The following is a 15,464-nucleotide window of genomic DNA, read 5'->3' as shown; positions in this document are numbered from 1 at the left end:
TTTTGTCATGATAAATAAATGACCAGCCTTATACATCACCTTCTATGAGAGGGATGTGTATGAGAGTTTGCAGGAGTGCTTAAAAAGTTAAATATTGTTATTTTCAGTTAATTTTAAGACATCAAAAATAATAAATGAGATAAATAAATAATGAGATAGTTTCTGCACTCAGTAGGAGTCTGGAATTAGGGATGTAAATAGGGTTTAAAAATAGTAACAGTCTAACCTATTAAAATTCTATCGGTTAAACAGGATGCCGGGCATGGGGCGGCAGCGGAATCCTGGGTGCAGGGCAGCAGCAGAGTTTAATCGTTAACCAAAATCGATAAGACTGATGCTTGCCAGTTAACCAGCTAAACTTTTTCATCCCTATCTGGAATAATTCCACTGACCTCTCTGGAATTACTCCAGATTTACACCTATATAACTGAAATCAGAATGTGGCCTTCTGGAATCACAGCTTACCTGAAATTTTTAATTATATTAATGAAAAAGAGAATGTAATTTGTACTTCTGCAGCTACAGTATACTGGCTTTATCGTGTTGCTAGTGTTAAAAACAAACACACAAATTTGTTTTGAGCAGACAGCAGACATGACTTAAATAAAATAATAATCATTTCTACTTTTTTGCCTTCCATTAGAGAATCTCAAAACAATTATATTTTTTTTAAATTTTGTTAGAAGAACTTTGTCTCGGTTTTGAAGTCAAACACTAGAAAGTTCGAAAATGGCTGAATTCATGTTGCGCGTGCTTTCTTAATTCAGCCCCTTGTGCATATACATTAAGAAACAGTCTTAATTACACATCACATGCTATTTTTTCCACAGGACCCCTGCCTCATTCAGTGCACAAGCAGGCGAGTACTCAGGGAATAGGGCCACTGTTTAGAAACGTTTCTCCTCATCCTTCAAGTAGTAGCCCCTGCCTCATTTACTGCACCCCATCCATCTGCAGCAATGAATGCAAAATAATTCACTTCCTTGTTGCCTTTATTAGTGTCCTCACTATAATATCTGAATACCTTAAAAGCATTAATGAATTTATTTAAACTACAAAATAGAAGGGGATTATAAATCTCATTTTACAAATGGAGAAACTGAGACAAAGAGACAAAAGAATCACTGTCAGACACAGATCAGAGCTCAGGACATCATGACTCCCCATCTTCTGCCCATATCACCAGACCTGCACTTAACCATTGCCAGGGTACTCAGCAGCACTTCTGTACATTAGGCCCCAAATGGCTCAACTTGGGCACTCAGAAAACGAAGGATACACAATTAGCCACCTGCCAAAATTCTGGCTTAAGTTACTTGTTCAGCATCACATGGGAAAACTGTAACAGAGGCACAGATAGAACTGAGCTGTCCCATGTGGTATTTGTCTGTCTTAACCACTCCTTCTCTTCCTACAGCCCCCTGCCTTACAATCCAAAGACTTTCTAATTTAGAGAACAAATGAGGCAAGGATCCTATATAAGAACAGCCATATTGGGTCAAACCAATGGTCCATCTAGCCCAGTATTCTGTCTTCCAACAGTGGCCAATGCTAGGTGCCCCAGAGGGAATGAACAGAACAGGTAATCATCAAGTGATCCATCCCCTGTTGCCCATCCCAGTTTCTGACAAACAGAGGCTAAGGACACTTCAGAGCATGGTTTTGCATGCCTGCCCATACTGGCTACTAGCCATTAATGAACCTATCCTCCAAGAACTTATCTAGTTCTTTTTTAAACTCTGTTATAGTCTTGGCCTTCACAACATTCTCTGGCAAAGAGTTCCACAGGTTGACTGTGCATTGTGTGAAGAAATACTTCCATTGGTTTGTTTTAAACCTCCTGCCTATTAATTTCATTTGGTGACCCTTAGTTCTTGTGTTATGAGAAGGAGTAAATAACTTCCTTATTTACTTTCTCCACACCAGTCATGATTTTATAGACCTCTATTGTATCCCCCCCTTAGTCGTCTCTTTTCCAAGCTGAAAAGCCCCAGTCTTATTAATCTCTCCTCATATGGAAGCTGTTCCATATCCCTAATCATTATTGTTGCCCTTTTATGTACCTTTTCCCATTCCAGTATACCTTTTTTGAGATGAGGCGACCAGATCTACATACTGTATTCAAGATGTGAGCATACTATGGATTTATATAGAGGCAATATGTCATTTTCGGTATTATCTATCCCTTTCCTAATGATTCCTAACATTCTGTTAGCTTTTTTGACTTCAGTTGCACATTGAGTGAATATTTTCAGAGAACACTCCATAATGACTCCAAGATCTCTTTCTTGAGTGGTAACAGCTAATTTAAACCTCATCCTTTTATATATATCGTTGGGATTATGCTTTCCAATGTGCATTACTTTGCATTTATCAACATTAAATTTCATCTCCCACTTTGTTGCCCAAAACTGTGTGACAGTTTTGAGAGATCCTTTTGTAGCTCTTCACAGTCTGCCTGGGACTTAACTGTTATCTTGAGTAGTTTTGTATCATCTGCAAATTCTACCACCTCACTGTTAACCCCTTTTCCAAGATCATTTATGAATATTTTGAACAGTACTGGTCCTACTACAGACCCTTGAGGGACACCACTATTTACCCTTCTCCGTTCTGAAAACTGACCATTTATTTCTACTCCTTGTTTCTATCTTTTAACCAGTTACTGATCCATGATAGGACCTTCCCTTTTATCCCATGACAGCTTACAATTTTGTCCACCACCCAACCCTGATTCATTATATGAGCATTGTGCAGCCTGTGCACTGAAATAGGCAGATTGAAGACTTTATTGCAATGTATACACACAAGGGGTCTGAATTATGGGGCCACAGGCTTAATTCTGGCATTTCCTATCTTTCCAGTATTTGACTTTGTAACCTAAATGACAGTACTTTAAAAATTCTGTATGTGATTTCCTAGTTGTTTTTTTTAAAAGAAAAAGGTAAAAAAAAATGCAACTGTAACAAGAGTTCCATGTATAAAATTTGTTCCCTTAACCTTAGCATGACTTGAAATATAGGACTAACTACATTAGCTGGCAGCAAAAGGCCATTCCCCCGGGAGTGGGGTGGAATGGATTGCTGAGGTGACTTGCTGAGACTGGGAGGGGAGCCTGGTCTGGCCATCTCTCTTCCCTTGTTCCAGGAAGTGGGGGAGCTTCTTACCCACCTAGCACCTCCAGAGGGAAAGATTGTTGGGGGGAGCCCAGCCCAGTTCTCTCTCCTCCACTCTATCTTATTTATTTAGGGTACTTACAAGATCCCCATTACTGTAGCATATCTGAGTATCTGACAATCTTCAATGCATTTAATCCTCACAACACTCCTATTAGGAAGAGGAATGCTATATCTCTATTTTGCAAATGGGGAACAGAGGTACAGAGAGAGAGGCTGAGGGCCAGATTTAAAAAGGGGTTTAGGCACCTAAAGATGCAGATAGATGTTCAGTGGCCTAACCTACTTAGGCACTATTGAAAAACCCAGTAGATGCTTATCTACATGTTTAGGTACCTAAATACCTTTGTAAATCTGGCCGTAAAAGATTTGACCATGATCACAAAGGAAATCTGAGGCAGAGCAGGAAACTGAATGTAGGTCACAAAGTACCAGGCTGTTGTCCTAACTATGGACCATCTCCAACTCTTTACAACTTCTTCCTGGGGAGACTGTCTTGCTTCCAGGGATCACAGTGCAGTGTGTGCTGCTGCTGCTACTGCTGCAGCGGGCTGGCCTTTCATTATTCAGTTCATATTCAGTTATTATTTCATTGTTCATATTCAGTTATTATTTTGACATGCTGCCAAAATTCTGCTGACAATGCAACAGAAAGAAAATAGCAATTTTCAAAAATGTATGCATCAGCCAAACTTGAATGGAATTTCATGGGCCAAAGAAGGACTTTGTTCATGAGATATATTTCATGGGCCAAAGAAAGACCTCAGTTCTTTGTTCCTGCTGAACTTAAACGATCCAAACTGCAAACAATGGAGGTGTTAGAGCTTCTCAAGACAGGGTTGCAAGAGTCATTTCTAATGGAAAGTGTTAGACAACTAAGTGTTAGGTCTCTATCAGCTCCCCACAATTGGAAACAGATGTTGCTATTAGCACCCTTTATAATGAGTAAATTCAGTACACTGGTCAGGTTTTCTCCATTTTACTAATGGGTAAACTGAGACAAAGATTTATTTGACATCAAAGAGTCAGAGCCAGCATTAGGAATTCCTTGCTCCTAGTTAATCCACTAAAGGGTGCTGCTATTTTTCCTTGAGCAGCAGGTAATGGAAGCATTAAGGTAACATTTTTACAATCACTTTTTTTTAACCACAACTGCAATTTGAATAATGGAATTATTTCTATTTAGTCATTTATCTAAAGCAGTGGGTCTCAAACTTTTTTACTGGTGACCCCTTTCACATTGCAAGCCTCGGAGTGTGACCCCCCCCCAATAAATTAAACACAGTTTTTTATATATTTAACACCATTATAAATGCTGGAGGCAAGCAGGTTTGGGGTGGAGGTTGACAGCTTGCAACTCCCCATGTAATGACCTCTCGACCCTCTGAGGGGTCCTGACCCCCAGTTTGAGAACCCCTGATCTAAAGAGAATATTTTTATCTTGGCATATAAATAAGCTGTGACATTCCACCAGCCTGAAAAGCTCAGCTTCACCTTCTGTCGCCAAAGCATGTTATTTCACAGAAACACATTTTGTTGCATCCTATTTCTTAATTTTTGATTTATCACCACAGTCTTTGCATAATATATTTTTGTGGCTCATGGAACATTTACACAAGCTCACCTTTTTTCTGTTTCATCCTCATCCTTAGAAACTATGGTTTCTGCCTCAACTTTCTTAAATTACATTTGTTTTTTTTTTTTAAATGGGAGGAAGAGCAAACTTATTTCCATTACAAATACCTCCATATAAAATTTTGGTGTATGACCTATTAATGTCAAATATTATTGCCATAAAGAAGTGTCTTAAACAGCAGCATATCTAAATACCATATTTTTGAACAAAATACCAGCGTTAAGAATATGGGATACTTTAATAATAGAGAATTTGACTGACAATAACACAGCTCTTTATAATGTGGGTCTCTTTCCTGATATACGCAAAAAGATAACAAACATTTCTATAAAATGAGATAAATACAGGTTCTTTCAGTATAGTTGAAGTCATTGCTTTAGTCAAGACCATGTATTTATGTTCCCTCATCAATAGCCACATAATTGCCCTTTTTGAAACTGCTGCATAATTGTACTCCAGGTTCTAAACTTTTATGTAAAAAAAAGTCTCTAGCCCTTATGGTTTTGAAGAAAATTTTCCATACAGGAATCAAATGTACACTGACACAGTTTTCAAAGGCTGTAGGGAGCATAATGCAATAATACTACGTCCTTGTTTACACTGCCACTTTACAGTGCTGCAACTTTCTCGCTCAGTGGTGTGAAAAAATACCCCCGAGTGCTGCAAGTTTCAACGCTGTAAACTGGCAGTGTAGACAGTGCATCAGCGCCTGGCTCCCAGCACTGGGAGCTACTTCCCTCGTGGAGGTGGGTTTTTTTATAGCACTGGGAGAGCTGGTGCCATGTGTACATAGACATGTTAAAGCACTGCCACGGCAGCGCTTTAACGTTGCTAGTGAAGACATGCCCTAAGAGAGATGTGAAATGTTCCCATTCAACTTCATTGGGTGTTAACTCAGGATAATGTAAGCAGCCAGACTAGTAACAACTATTGCAGTGCCGATAATTTTAATAGAAACATCAAACTATCAGTAACATATTTATCCATCCCTGTTGGCTGCACTGGCAGAGCCTGGAACGGTATACTGTGGGGCAGCTAGTTGTTGGCAGAGGCTGCTGAATTCATGACCTCTCACTCCAAACTTATTTTTGCATTGGCCTAAAACTGGGAAGAAAAAAAAGAGCTACCCAATGCCTCTCCTGCATCATGGGTACCAAAACCCATCTCTCATGCCTCCTTAGATGCCAAAAACCTCAACAGCTGTCACAGTCTACAATACCTCCCCCACACCCAAAGCTTTATTTAATAACTAATACCAACTATTTTTTAAATTTACCTGAATTCGCCAGACTTTTTTAGTTCCCCTCACCAAAGAATCCCATAATCCAGAAACTACTACTGCAGATTTTAAATCCACCTTTCTACAAACTACTACCATGACTTTATTGTATTGAGGAATGGGACTACCATCCTGTGGGCTGAGGATGCCAGCTGGCTTGGCTGACAGAAAGCCCCATTCCTGTACATCTTATTTCAGTTGGGAAAACATGTGACTAAAGGAATTTATGCATGTTTAAAATTAAGCACATGCTCTAGTGCTTTGCTGAACAGAGACTCGTGTGTTTAAGTGCTTTGCTGAATCACAGCCAAAATGCACACCAAAAGTGCACTGCTCAAGCATGCTTGTCTAACTTAAATGCATGTTCAAAAGTGAACTGCAGGTGCACAGAAACCCTTGCCTCAGCTCTTACTCTCTGGTAAACGGTTATGGGAGAGCTCCTGTAGCACTACTAAGGTCCACAGAAGTGGTTTGGAGAAGAGAAACCATGGGAGCTTGGAGGATGGTTTGAAGGGGCCCCTAGAGTAAGAGGAATAACTGATTTTAAATGAAACGATCAGCCATGTAGATAGACTGCAGGTCAATTTATCCACAAATTGGGTACAACATGGGAAATCACAGTACAAATTTCAATATACCATTTGCTAATATGCTAAGACCCTCCGGCACTACTTCTTGGTGGAGAGTTGGTAGTTCATTATTTATGCCCATGCAATCTTTGATTTATTCTAATGAGAATACCAGTTTCAAGGTGCCAATTTTGATGTGAAAATCTGTCTGCTTGGAATTAAACTGACACCACCAATGCTTTTCACAATGGCTACCGAATGGTTATGAGACAACTACTGCTTTTGGTAGTAATGGACAATTAATTGACAAAAACCAGATGTATATTCATAACCAACAGGTATAAGACTTAGTAGCCTCATACTAATCCTTGTGATGGTCAGACCCCTGAAGATCTTATTTTCACGAATCTTTTCATTAAAATTATTTGTAAACAGAGCCATCTTGCTTCCAGAAATTAATAAACAGCATCAACAAATTAGCAAAAGTACAACTTGATAGACTAACATTAAACAAATAAAAGCATATGCACAGCCTCTTATCCTATAATTAAGGCTCCGTGTTTGTCACGGAGGTCACAGATTCCATGACTTCTGTAGTGGCCAGTGCGCCTGGCACGGGGGCCGCCTGAACATCTCCAGCAGCTGGTGGGCCAGGCGCACTGGCTGCTGCTGGGGCAGTCTCGGGCCCCCCAACCCTGCCCCTCAGCAGCAGGAGTTTGGATGTGGGGGAGCTCAGGGCTGGGGTGTGGGGCGATGCTTACCTGGTGGGGGCTCCCTGGAAGGGTGACAGGAACTCCCCTCCCTCAGCTCCTAGCTCCATGTGCTGCCTCCGCCCCTGCAGCTCCCATTGGCCGCGTACCCAGCCAATGGGAGCTGCAGAACTGGGTCTTGGGGTGGAGAGGAGGCAGCACATGGAGCTAGGAGCTGGGGTCGCCACTTCCCAGGAGCTAGGTAGGGAGCCTGCCCCAGCCCTATCAACCCTTCTCCAGCACCCAAGCTTCCTCCCCCACCCCAGCCGCGCTCCCCTCCCCAGCACCTGCGGCGCCACCCCAGGCCAACTCACCCCCCCCCCCCAGCACCCACAGCACCCCCATGGGCTGTGTCCCCCCAGCACCTGCAGTACCCCCAGGGCTACCCTCCCAAGCCTGCCCTCCCCCCCCCCCCCGCCAAGTTTTAGTCAGGGGTATTTTTAGTAAAAGTCATGGACAGGTCACGGGCCATGAATTTTTGTTTACTGCCTGTTACCTGTCCATGACTTTTAGTAAAAATACCCGCAACTAAAACGTACCTTACCTATAACGTATGAACTGCTCCATTTACCTTTTTAACAGTATATCATACATGTAATTATTTTTTAGACTTCTGGGTGCAGCAAGAAAAACTGGTTTGCAAACTAAATGGATGTAGACATTCCTGAAGATAAGACTTATAATAGCGGGCAATTACAAAGGTAGGCCAATTTGTGGGGCTAGCCACTTTGCCGGGTGTCTTTCTAATAGCCAGAATGTTAAACCATCAATTACCCTCATCATATTATAATTTAAAAGTCAGTTCCCCTTTTCCTAAGGATCACTTAATATGCTGTGCACAGGTAACAAAAAGGATACATGAGAAAAAAATTAACAAACAACCATCATGTAGTTTATGCCAACCACATTACTTTAGTCAAACATTTCATCCTGATGCTATGTAACACAAGTGCTATACAATAGGATACTCAATAGCTGATTCTCTCTCCCCCCCTTCTTCTAATGAACTGCCAACATGTTTCCCTGTTATACTGTCTCTGTTGATTGACTCCTATTATCAGAAAACCTATTAATTCAAACATATTGAGCACTAACCAAGAAGTCCAGGTTATCGCAATTCTACTGTAGCTAGGCAAAAACATGCACCACGTTCAAAAATATAGTATAAACTAAAATTTGTTTTTTTACTAGCCATTGTAAAATGAATTTACATCTCATTTTAAATCTGTTTTAAGTAAAAATAAATCAAATAATGGTGTTAAGCATACATCCATTTCCTGGTCATTCCTTTCTGTAACACAAGAACAGTTTTTGCTCAGGTCCTAGCAACAAGCACAAATATTATATTGTATCCAGTGCTCAAAACATGAGTTTCCAAAATGATATGTTAGTACTCAGCTTAATTAAAGAATATGCTTTAAGAACAATATCTGAATATACAACAGCATCAATAATAGCATTTGATTAAAATTAGTCTAAATTTGTTTAGAATAACAATTTTTCCCCTTTATATAGATAAAGAGAAAAGGCCAACAGTCTAGCATGGACAAGGAAACAACTAACATGAACCCATGTGAGGGAGGGGGAAATATTGATAAAGGAACAATTTAGAATAACCTATTTACATCTTAAAATTAAATATAGAAAAATACAAAATGCTGTTAAAAACATAATAGTGTTGTTTACAAAACTATTTTGAACACAAATTTGGTGCATTTAGGTACTTCTTAAACTGTTCTTTAAAAAACAAGAATAAGACTTGTGCACAGCAAAGGATGATCTCCGTACTAACCAACCTGTGAAAGTTGAAATGCATATCAGCTATTTTTGGTAACTGTAGCTTCTTTATATTGTATATCACTGGTAACTTTATACTTGAAGATGAAATTACAAGACAGATAGAAATTCCACAGCTGTTTACCAGAATATTTATGTGCCTGTTTCTCCCCACCAGCAAAGAACTCCTCTGTGACACCAGGATCAATAGTGTATCTGATGCATGTATCCTATTTTAATAGTGACAACAGTCCTGTTGTTGCAGGATTATTCCCTTGTGTTTTTAATGATGCACCTGCTCCATAAAAGCCGCAAAAAGTCCTGTGGCACCTTATAGACTAACAGACGTATAGGAGCATGAGCTTTCATGGATGAATACCCACTTCTTCGGCATGTGAACCATCCCTCACCCCTTCGACAAAGAAATACCTTGTATCTGGCAAAACACCAACACCACCACTGGCCGGCTCCAAGCTCCCTTTACTATGTCAGTCTACTTGTTTTCACATTTCATTCAAGATACAACACTTCTCAAATACTTTTTGACATATTTTTCATCTTGACAGTGAAAATGATTATTTCATGCTGTGTTAAATACTTAAGTATTCTGAATTATATACAGCAAAATGTTGGTAGCTCTGGTTCATTATAAAGACTTTATTAAAATAACTGCATGCCAGCAAGCCTCTATTTCAGGTCAGAGTAAAAATCAAAGGGCTAGATTATGCTTAGCTCACAGAGAAAACCAAGGTTCTTCCCTCTCTGTATGTACCATGTTAGTGCCTCCTGGATCACTGCTCCTGATGCTCAGTGGATCACCCAAAATGTTTCTTCCTCTGGAGCAAGTGGGGAGATGGGCAGCAAACTGAGCCATCGCTCTACTACATTCACCAGATCTGTTTGGAAGCATGAGGGGGTATGCTGCATCTCATAAAAGTGTGTTGCAAATTAGTTCTCCTCAAAGCACACAAAAGGAACCAGAACAAGCACTGTCCCACTAAAAGGTGCCTCTCTCAAGCACAGTGCCTCCCACTGGTCCATTTGATGAGGTGCACCTACACACCACTCCTTACACAGAGCTTTCTTTACCTTAAAGGCAAAATGTAGCCCAAAAGAAACTAGGTCATACTCTTGCAATTTTTCCCCATTACAGGAGAATCACTGATATCAAAGAGCAGACTCTATTGTACAATTATTTCAAATGAGAGCATTACCTAATATCTAACTTACTAGCCACAAAGCCACAGCTGAGATCAGCAGGGGTGCCCAAGCTGGAACCCACTCATTTAAGAAGGCATCTAGCAGGAGATTCTTTGTGAGGGTCCCTCAGCTTTGGATCTTGCCCTCTACCATTCCCTCATTCTGAACAGTTAGACTTTATAAACCTTCAGGGCATGCTGCAAGGCACATCTGCTTTCCCTGGCTCAAAGAGGCAGGGAAGACTTACATGGCAATTCATAAAGATCTGAAATAGGTTTTTAGTTGCTGGGTTATGACTGAGTTAATGATTTGGCAAAGAGGAGTAGCCTGTCTGTATAGCTCTATTACAAATGGCATTTTTCTAACTAAAAAGGCTAATAATGAAAAAAAAAATTTTCTCTATACTTTGGGTTAAATACTGCTCAGTACTCAGCCTGTTTACTCAAGTAGTCCTACTGACTTGACTTAGATCTATAAAGGTTTGCAACTAGACCTCGTGCCATTGGACTGACCAGAGAAATACATGTTTGCAGAATCATGCCTAACTGCACCAAGTGGAATTATTTTTATTTTCCAATTGGAGGATCTGATCCTGCTCCCAGTGACTTCAAAGAAAGCAAGAGACAGTAGTGCCAACCCTAATGTTAAAAAATCATGGCTTAAAAATCATGACATTTTAAGACTAATAAAATGTGGGCTGTTTTTATTTGCCTTCTGTTTTTTGGACTCTTTAGGGTGCACTGGGATCATATTTCCAAGCTTTTCTTTGCAACCATAAGGCTAGAAACAAACTTAGGGCTTTTTACATGGCGGGGTAATATGCACTACAGGGGTGTGATTTCTGATTTCCACAGTGCACTAATGTGATGCACATTAACTGGTCTATGTACATCCTGCTGGTGTGCACTAAAGGTTCCCTTATAGTGCGCATTAACTGCCTCTGTTGCAAAGCCCTAACTCTCTCTCTCTCTATATATATATATATTAAGCTTACAATCAATTGTCTCCATGTGCTGAGGCTTTAAGTCAACCATCAAATATCATGAGCTGGCAACACTGAAATCAAGCCTTAGGGCTGGTCCACACTAACCCCCCCACTTCGAACTAAGATATGCAACTTCAGCTACGTTATTCACTATCTTAGTTCGAACTTACCGCAGGTCCACATGCGGCAGGCAGGCTCCCCCGTCGACTCCGCGTACTCCTCTCGCGGAGCAGGCGTACCGGCGTCAACGGCGAGCACTTCCGGGATCGATCCGGGATCGATTGCTTACCATCGGACCCAGAGGTAAGTATAGACATACCCTTAGTATGTTTCAGAGCCAAATTTATAAGCTAAGAGCCTGACTCTGCAGCTCTTACTCATCCACGGTGTTTTTACTCCTGCAAGGACTCCCACTGATATCAGCTTGAGTAAACAGTTTGTAAATTTCAACCCTATGTTATTAGAATAGCCTTGAATTAATTTAACTGTAATCTAAGATGCAGTCCTTCTATCAGATAGACCTATAGTTACTGTTCTTAGAACTAAATAAATGCTGTTTCCACTAACATTTCCTTACAGGATAAAAACAGCAAACTTTTCTTACATTTTCTTTTAACTATCAATACGTACCAGTAGAACATGTTCAGTGTTTAAAAGCATTTTCCCACAAGAGATGTCTGAGCTCAGAACAGAACACAAATACATTTGCATTTGCTTCAAATTTCACAGAAAATTATTTTTACAGTGGCACTTTGGAGAACTGACATCCGGTATATGCTTTAGCTCTAATTAAATCCCTCAGATAAAACCCTAATTTCATTTGGAAAACAGAACCCTGGGCTGGCTACACTTTACAGGGGAGAGAAGAGGCTCTTTATTTCTGCTGTCATTCTCTTTCTTTACAGAGCTTGGTGCTTTTCTTCCTTGATAGATACCTGTCAATCATATGCTGATAAGAAATACAGGGCTCTGTTGCTTGTTTTAAGAGGGAAACAACAGGAGTACTCCTTTTTCAACAGTTATTCACAGGCAAGCCAAAAATGCCACAGGAATAGACTATTATATTTCAGGATTTAGTTTAAGGAACACTGAAAATTGTCAACAATAGTTATTTCTGAAACCTATTTCTTCTCTGCAAGCAGAGTTCAGCAAAGAATGCTAGCATTTCCTGTGGAAATTGTGTGGCTGCCAGTAACGTCCTCCTAATTTTTCTTCTCCCTTTTCATTGTTTTGTATTTAAAATAAACACAACCTGGAATTTCGACAACAACCACAATAACCCTTTACCTCACTTACCACCTGCAGATGAAAGTCATCAGGAGAGGAAAGCAAAGGAGCCACATTTCAGCAAGCAGCAAAACCAAAGCACACTGTAACCCAGCAAGAGAGGTGGCTGAGGATGTCCAAGTCCTGAATGCTGGATTTCGGGGCGGGGGTAGAGGGGTTAGCAGGCACTTCCCACACTATCCTATTGTGTATTCGTTTCACCCCACCCTCCACCTCCCCCTGTATGTGATGCTGCCTTTATTCCGTGCCCGTTTTGCACCAAGTGGCTCGTTAAAGGGAAGACACAATGAGCGGCAATACTAGACAGGATGCCAGCCAAGAGGGGAAGAACATCGATGCCCCATAAGGTAGCGGTGGAAGCTGCTGCCTCTTGTGTGTCAACCATCTCCCTGCTAAAACAACCCCTTGGCTGCAGCGTTACTATAGAGACACCGGCTCTGTCCTAACCCCTGCCCGGCGAGGCGCTGCTCTCCCGGAGACAAACAGCGCCGTCCCCTGCCTGCGCTGCCAGAAGGGATGCGATGCCCGGAATCCCCCTCTCCGTGCGCCGCGGCGAGGGAAGGGAGGTGGGCCCCCCCAATGCAAACTTGGAGCCGCAGCCTGCGCTGTCCCCTTCCCCCGGGGCTCTGCCTGGCCCAGGCTCGAGGGAACTTTCGCTCACTCACCCCGGGGCTCTGCCGGCCAAAGTGCTGCTGCTCTGCGGGCCGGGGTTCGCGCCGCTCCTGCCGCTGCTCGGACTCCAGCAGAACGCGGCCCGGGCGAGCTCGGGGACGCGGCCGCCCGCTGCTTGCGTCACAGTCACGCCGCGGCCATTCCCCACGCCGGGAATTCGGGGGGCTGGGGAGAGCCGCCACGTGATGAGCGGGCGAGGCGCCGCCGGGCGGGGAGGAGGCGAGTCAGGCAGGGCGGAGGCGCTGGAGTCTGCCCGCCGCGAGCCTGAGTGCCGGGAGCTCCCCACCCATTCCTCTGCCGCCCGCAGCCCCGGCAGCTGCCCGCGCTCCGCCCCGTCCTCGCCAGTCGCCTCCCGCTGGCTTCCCCCCGCACACGCTCCTGCTTCTTGCACTTTCTCCCTCACCCCCCATGACAGAGACCCCGGGTTCAGCTCGGGGCGCCCCGTTCCTACTCCATCCTCGCCGCAGGGGCCGTGCGGCTCCGCTGCCCCGGGCACTAGGGAGAGTGGGGCTGAAACCGGACGAAGCCGGGGGCTGGGGGGTGCCGGGCGCTGTGTCCTTCACCTCCCCCCCTCCGGGAATTGCCCCTGCCCGAGCTGCTGGGGGGAGATTTCCGGGGTGAACTAGTGGGGTGTTTGTTGTTCTAGGGCTCAATGTCCCTCTCCTCAAATGGGTCAATGATCGCTCCTTGAGAGGGGTCAACTCGGGTGAGGGCTGAGCAGAAAAGCCTGCCTTCTTCGGACCATGCCGCCTGGCAGGAGCCCTCCAGCACGGAAAGAACGGGAAAGGCCAGGCGCGTGCCCTTGTGTTGCTCACGGAATTCCCTCGGGGTGTTCTGCTGTCACACCACGCGCCACTCCAGAAGCGGGTCCTTTTAAAAACACCAACATGTGCTAAAAGTAGCAATATAGGGCGCAGAGCTGTAATTTGCTGGCAGCAGCAGGCACAATTTGTAATGAATGTCTAAAAAGCTATCTTTAAGGTGAAAACACACATCATCTCATGGTATAACGTATTAATCACATGGCATCATATTGCACTAAAAATACCTGAAAATATTGGGTTTAATTCGTTCACATCTGTTTAAAATAAAACCTTGGTTTTTGGCTTAGTATAAAACCTGGAAAGCACACATCATGCTTTCCTTCCAGTAGATACAGATGGAGTTGGTGGCAACCTTGCAATGTATGGAACACGTTTCCATTAAACTCATTTTAACTCCCTCTGTTAGAAAACCATATTTTATTTCATGTTATTGAGGGTTAGTGCAGTTACAAGCTGTGCCTCTGCTTCCGAATGTATAGTATATTTGTCAAACATGGGCCAGGTGGTCACTCTACTTAAACATTATAGTAATTGTTTGTTATAAGATTCTCAAGTGGTAACTTACTAGGCTAAACCGTTGTGATTTCAGTGTGATGTAACAGAAAAACACTACCCATACTCTAAGTGATAGTTTGGCTGCAGTGAAAGTTCCTTTAAATGCATTTTCCCCTCTTTTTCATAGTTTAATTTTAATGTCTTCGGCAGTGTTTTCTCAGAAGTGTCTGGGATTTTTTTTAATCACTATTCACACACATTTTCCAGCCTGCCTTTTAAACTTATCCTGCTCTATATCTTTCTCACTGGCCCCCCAGAGATTTTCTGTATGCTTTTACATTTCAAACATAAATCAGGACTTGGGTTTTCTGTCTCAGATGAGACAACACTGCAAAAGCCCCAAAGATGTGCATAGTAAATTAAAGTGAATTTCATGCTTGTTTAAAATCCTGGTTTGACATTACTGGTAACTGTTATCCGCAGAACAAATATAGCACAGATAGCAGCAATGCAAGCTTCCCTGCACTGTGCCACTAATGTTACTAAACCCCATTCTGGATTGAACACCTCTAGGAATTGAGAGCGGTGGTTCAGTCTGCATGTTCATTCACTCCTTGGCCTTCATACTGAAATTTCCAGTGACGTCACTAATCACAGTTCCTGGCCCATTAGGAACGGAACTGAGACCACCATTTGATGTATTCCATAGAACAGACCTCAGATAGTAACTACTGATCTGATCTACGTTTGCACCAGTGACCTGGAGATGAAAGGCAGTATAGTAGTGTTCCATGATAATTCCCTTGCAACATAATG

At 42.6% G+C, this 15,464-nt stretch overlaps 1 protein-coding gene across 8 annotated transcripts in view; it reads right to left on the bottom strand.

The window, feature by feature from the left end:
• The window catches only part of SNCAIP (synuclein alpha interacting protein), a 113,965-nt gene extending 100,325 nt beyond the window's left edge, over positions 1-13,640 (bottom strand). For 2 of the 8 annotated variants that reach the window (XM_042854638.2, XM_065599272.1), the window contains exon 1: positions 13,323-13,486. The gene's annotated coding sequence lies outside the window, so the exon portion shown is untranslated. Of the gene's footprint in view, positions 1-12,666; positions 12,805-13,322 lie in introns of those variants that run through there. The other 6 variants (XM_005305145.5, XM_065599271.1, XM_005305144.5 and 3 more) reach the window with 5 other exon arrangements.
• Positions 13,641-15,464: the final 1,824 nt, after the last annotated feature.

The sequence above is a fragment of the Chrysemys picta genome, chromosome 6, assembly GCF_011386835.1.
Source record: "Chrysemys picta bellii isolate R12L10 chromosome 6, ASM1138683v2, whole genome shotgun sequence".
Classification (NCBI taxonomy): Eukaryota; Metazoa; Chordata; order Testudines; family Emydidae; genus Chrysemys; species Chrysemys picta.
The sequence above is the reverse complement of the archived record's forward strand: the minus strand, read 5'-3'. Positions and strand labels throughout refer to the sequence as shown.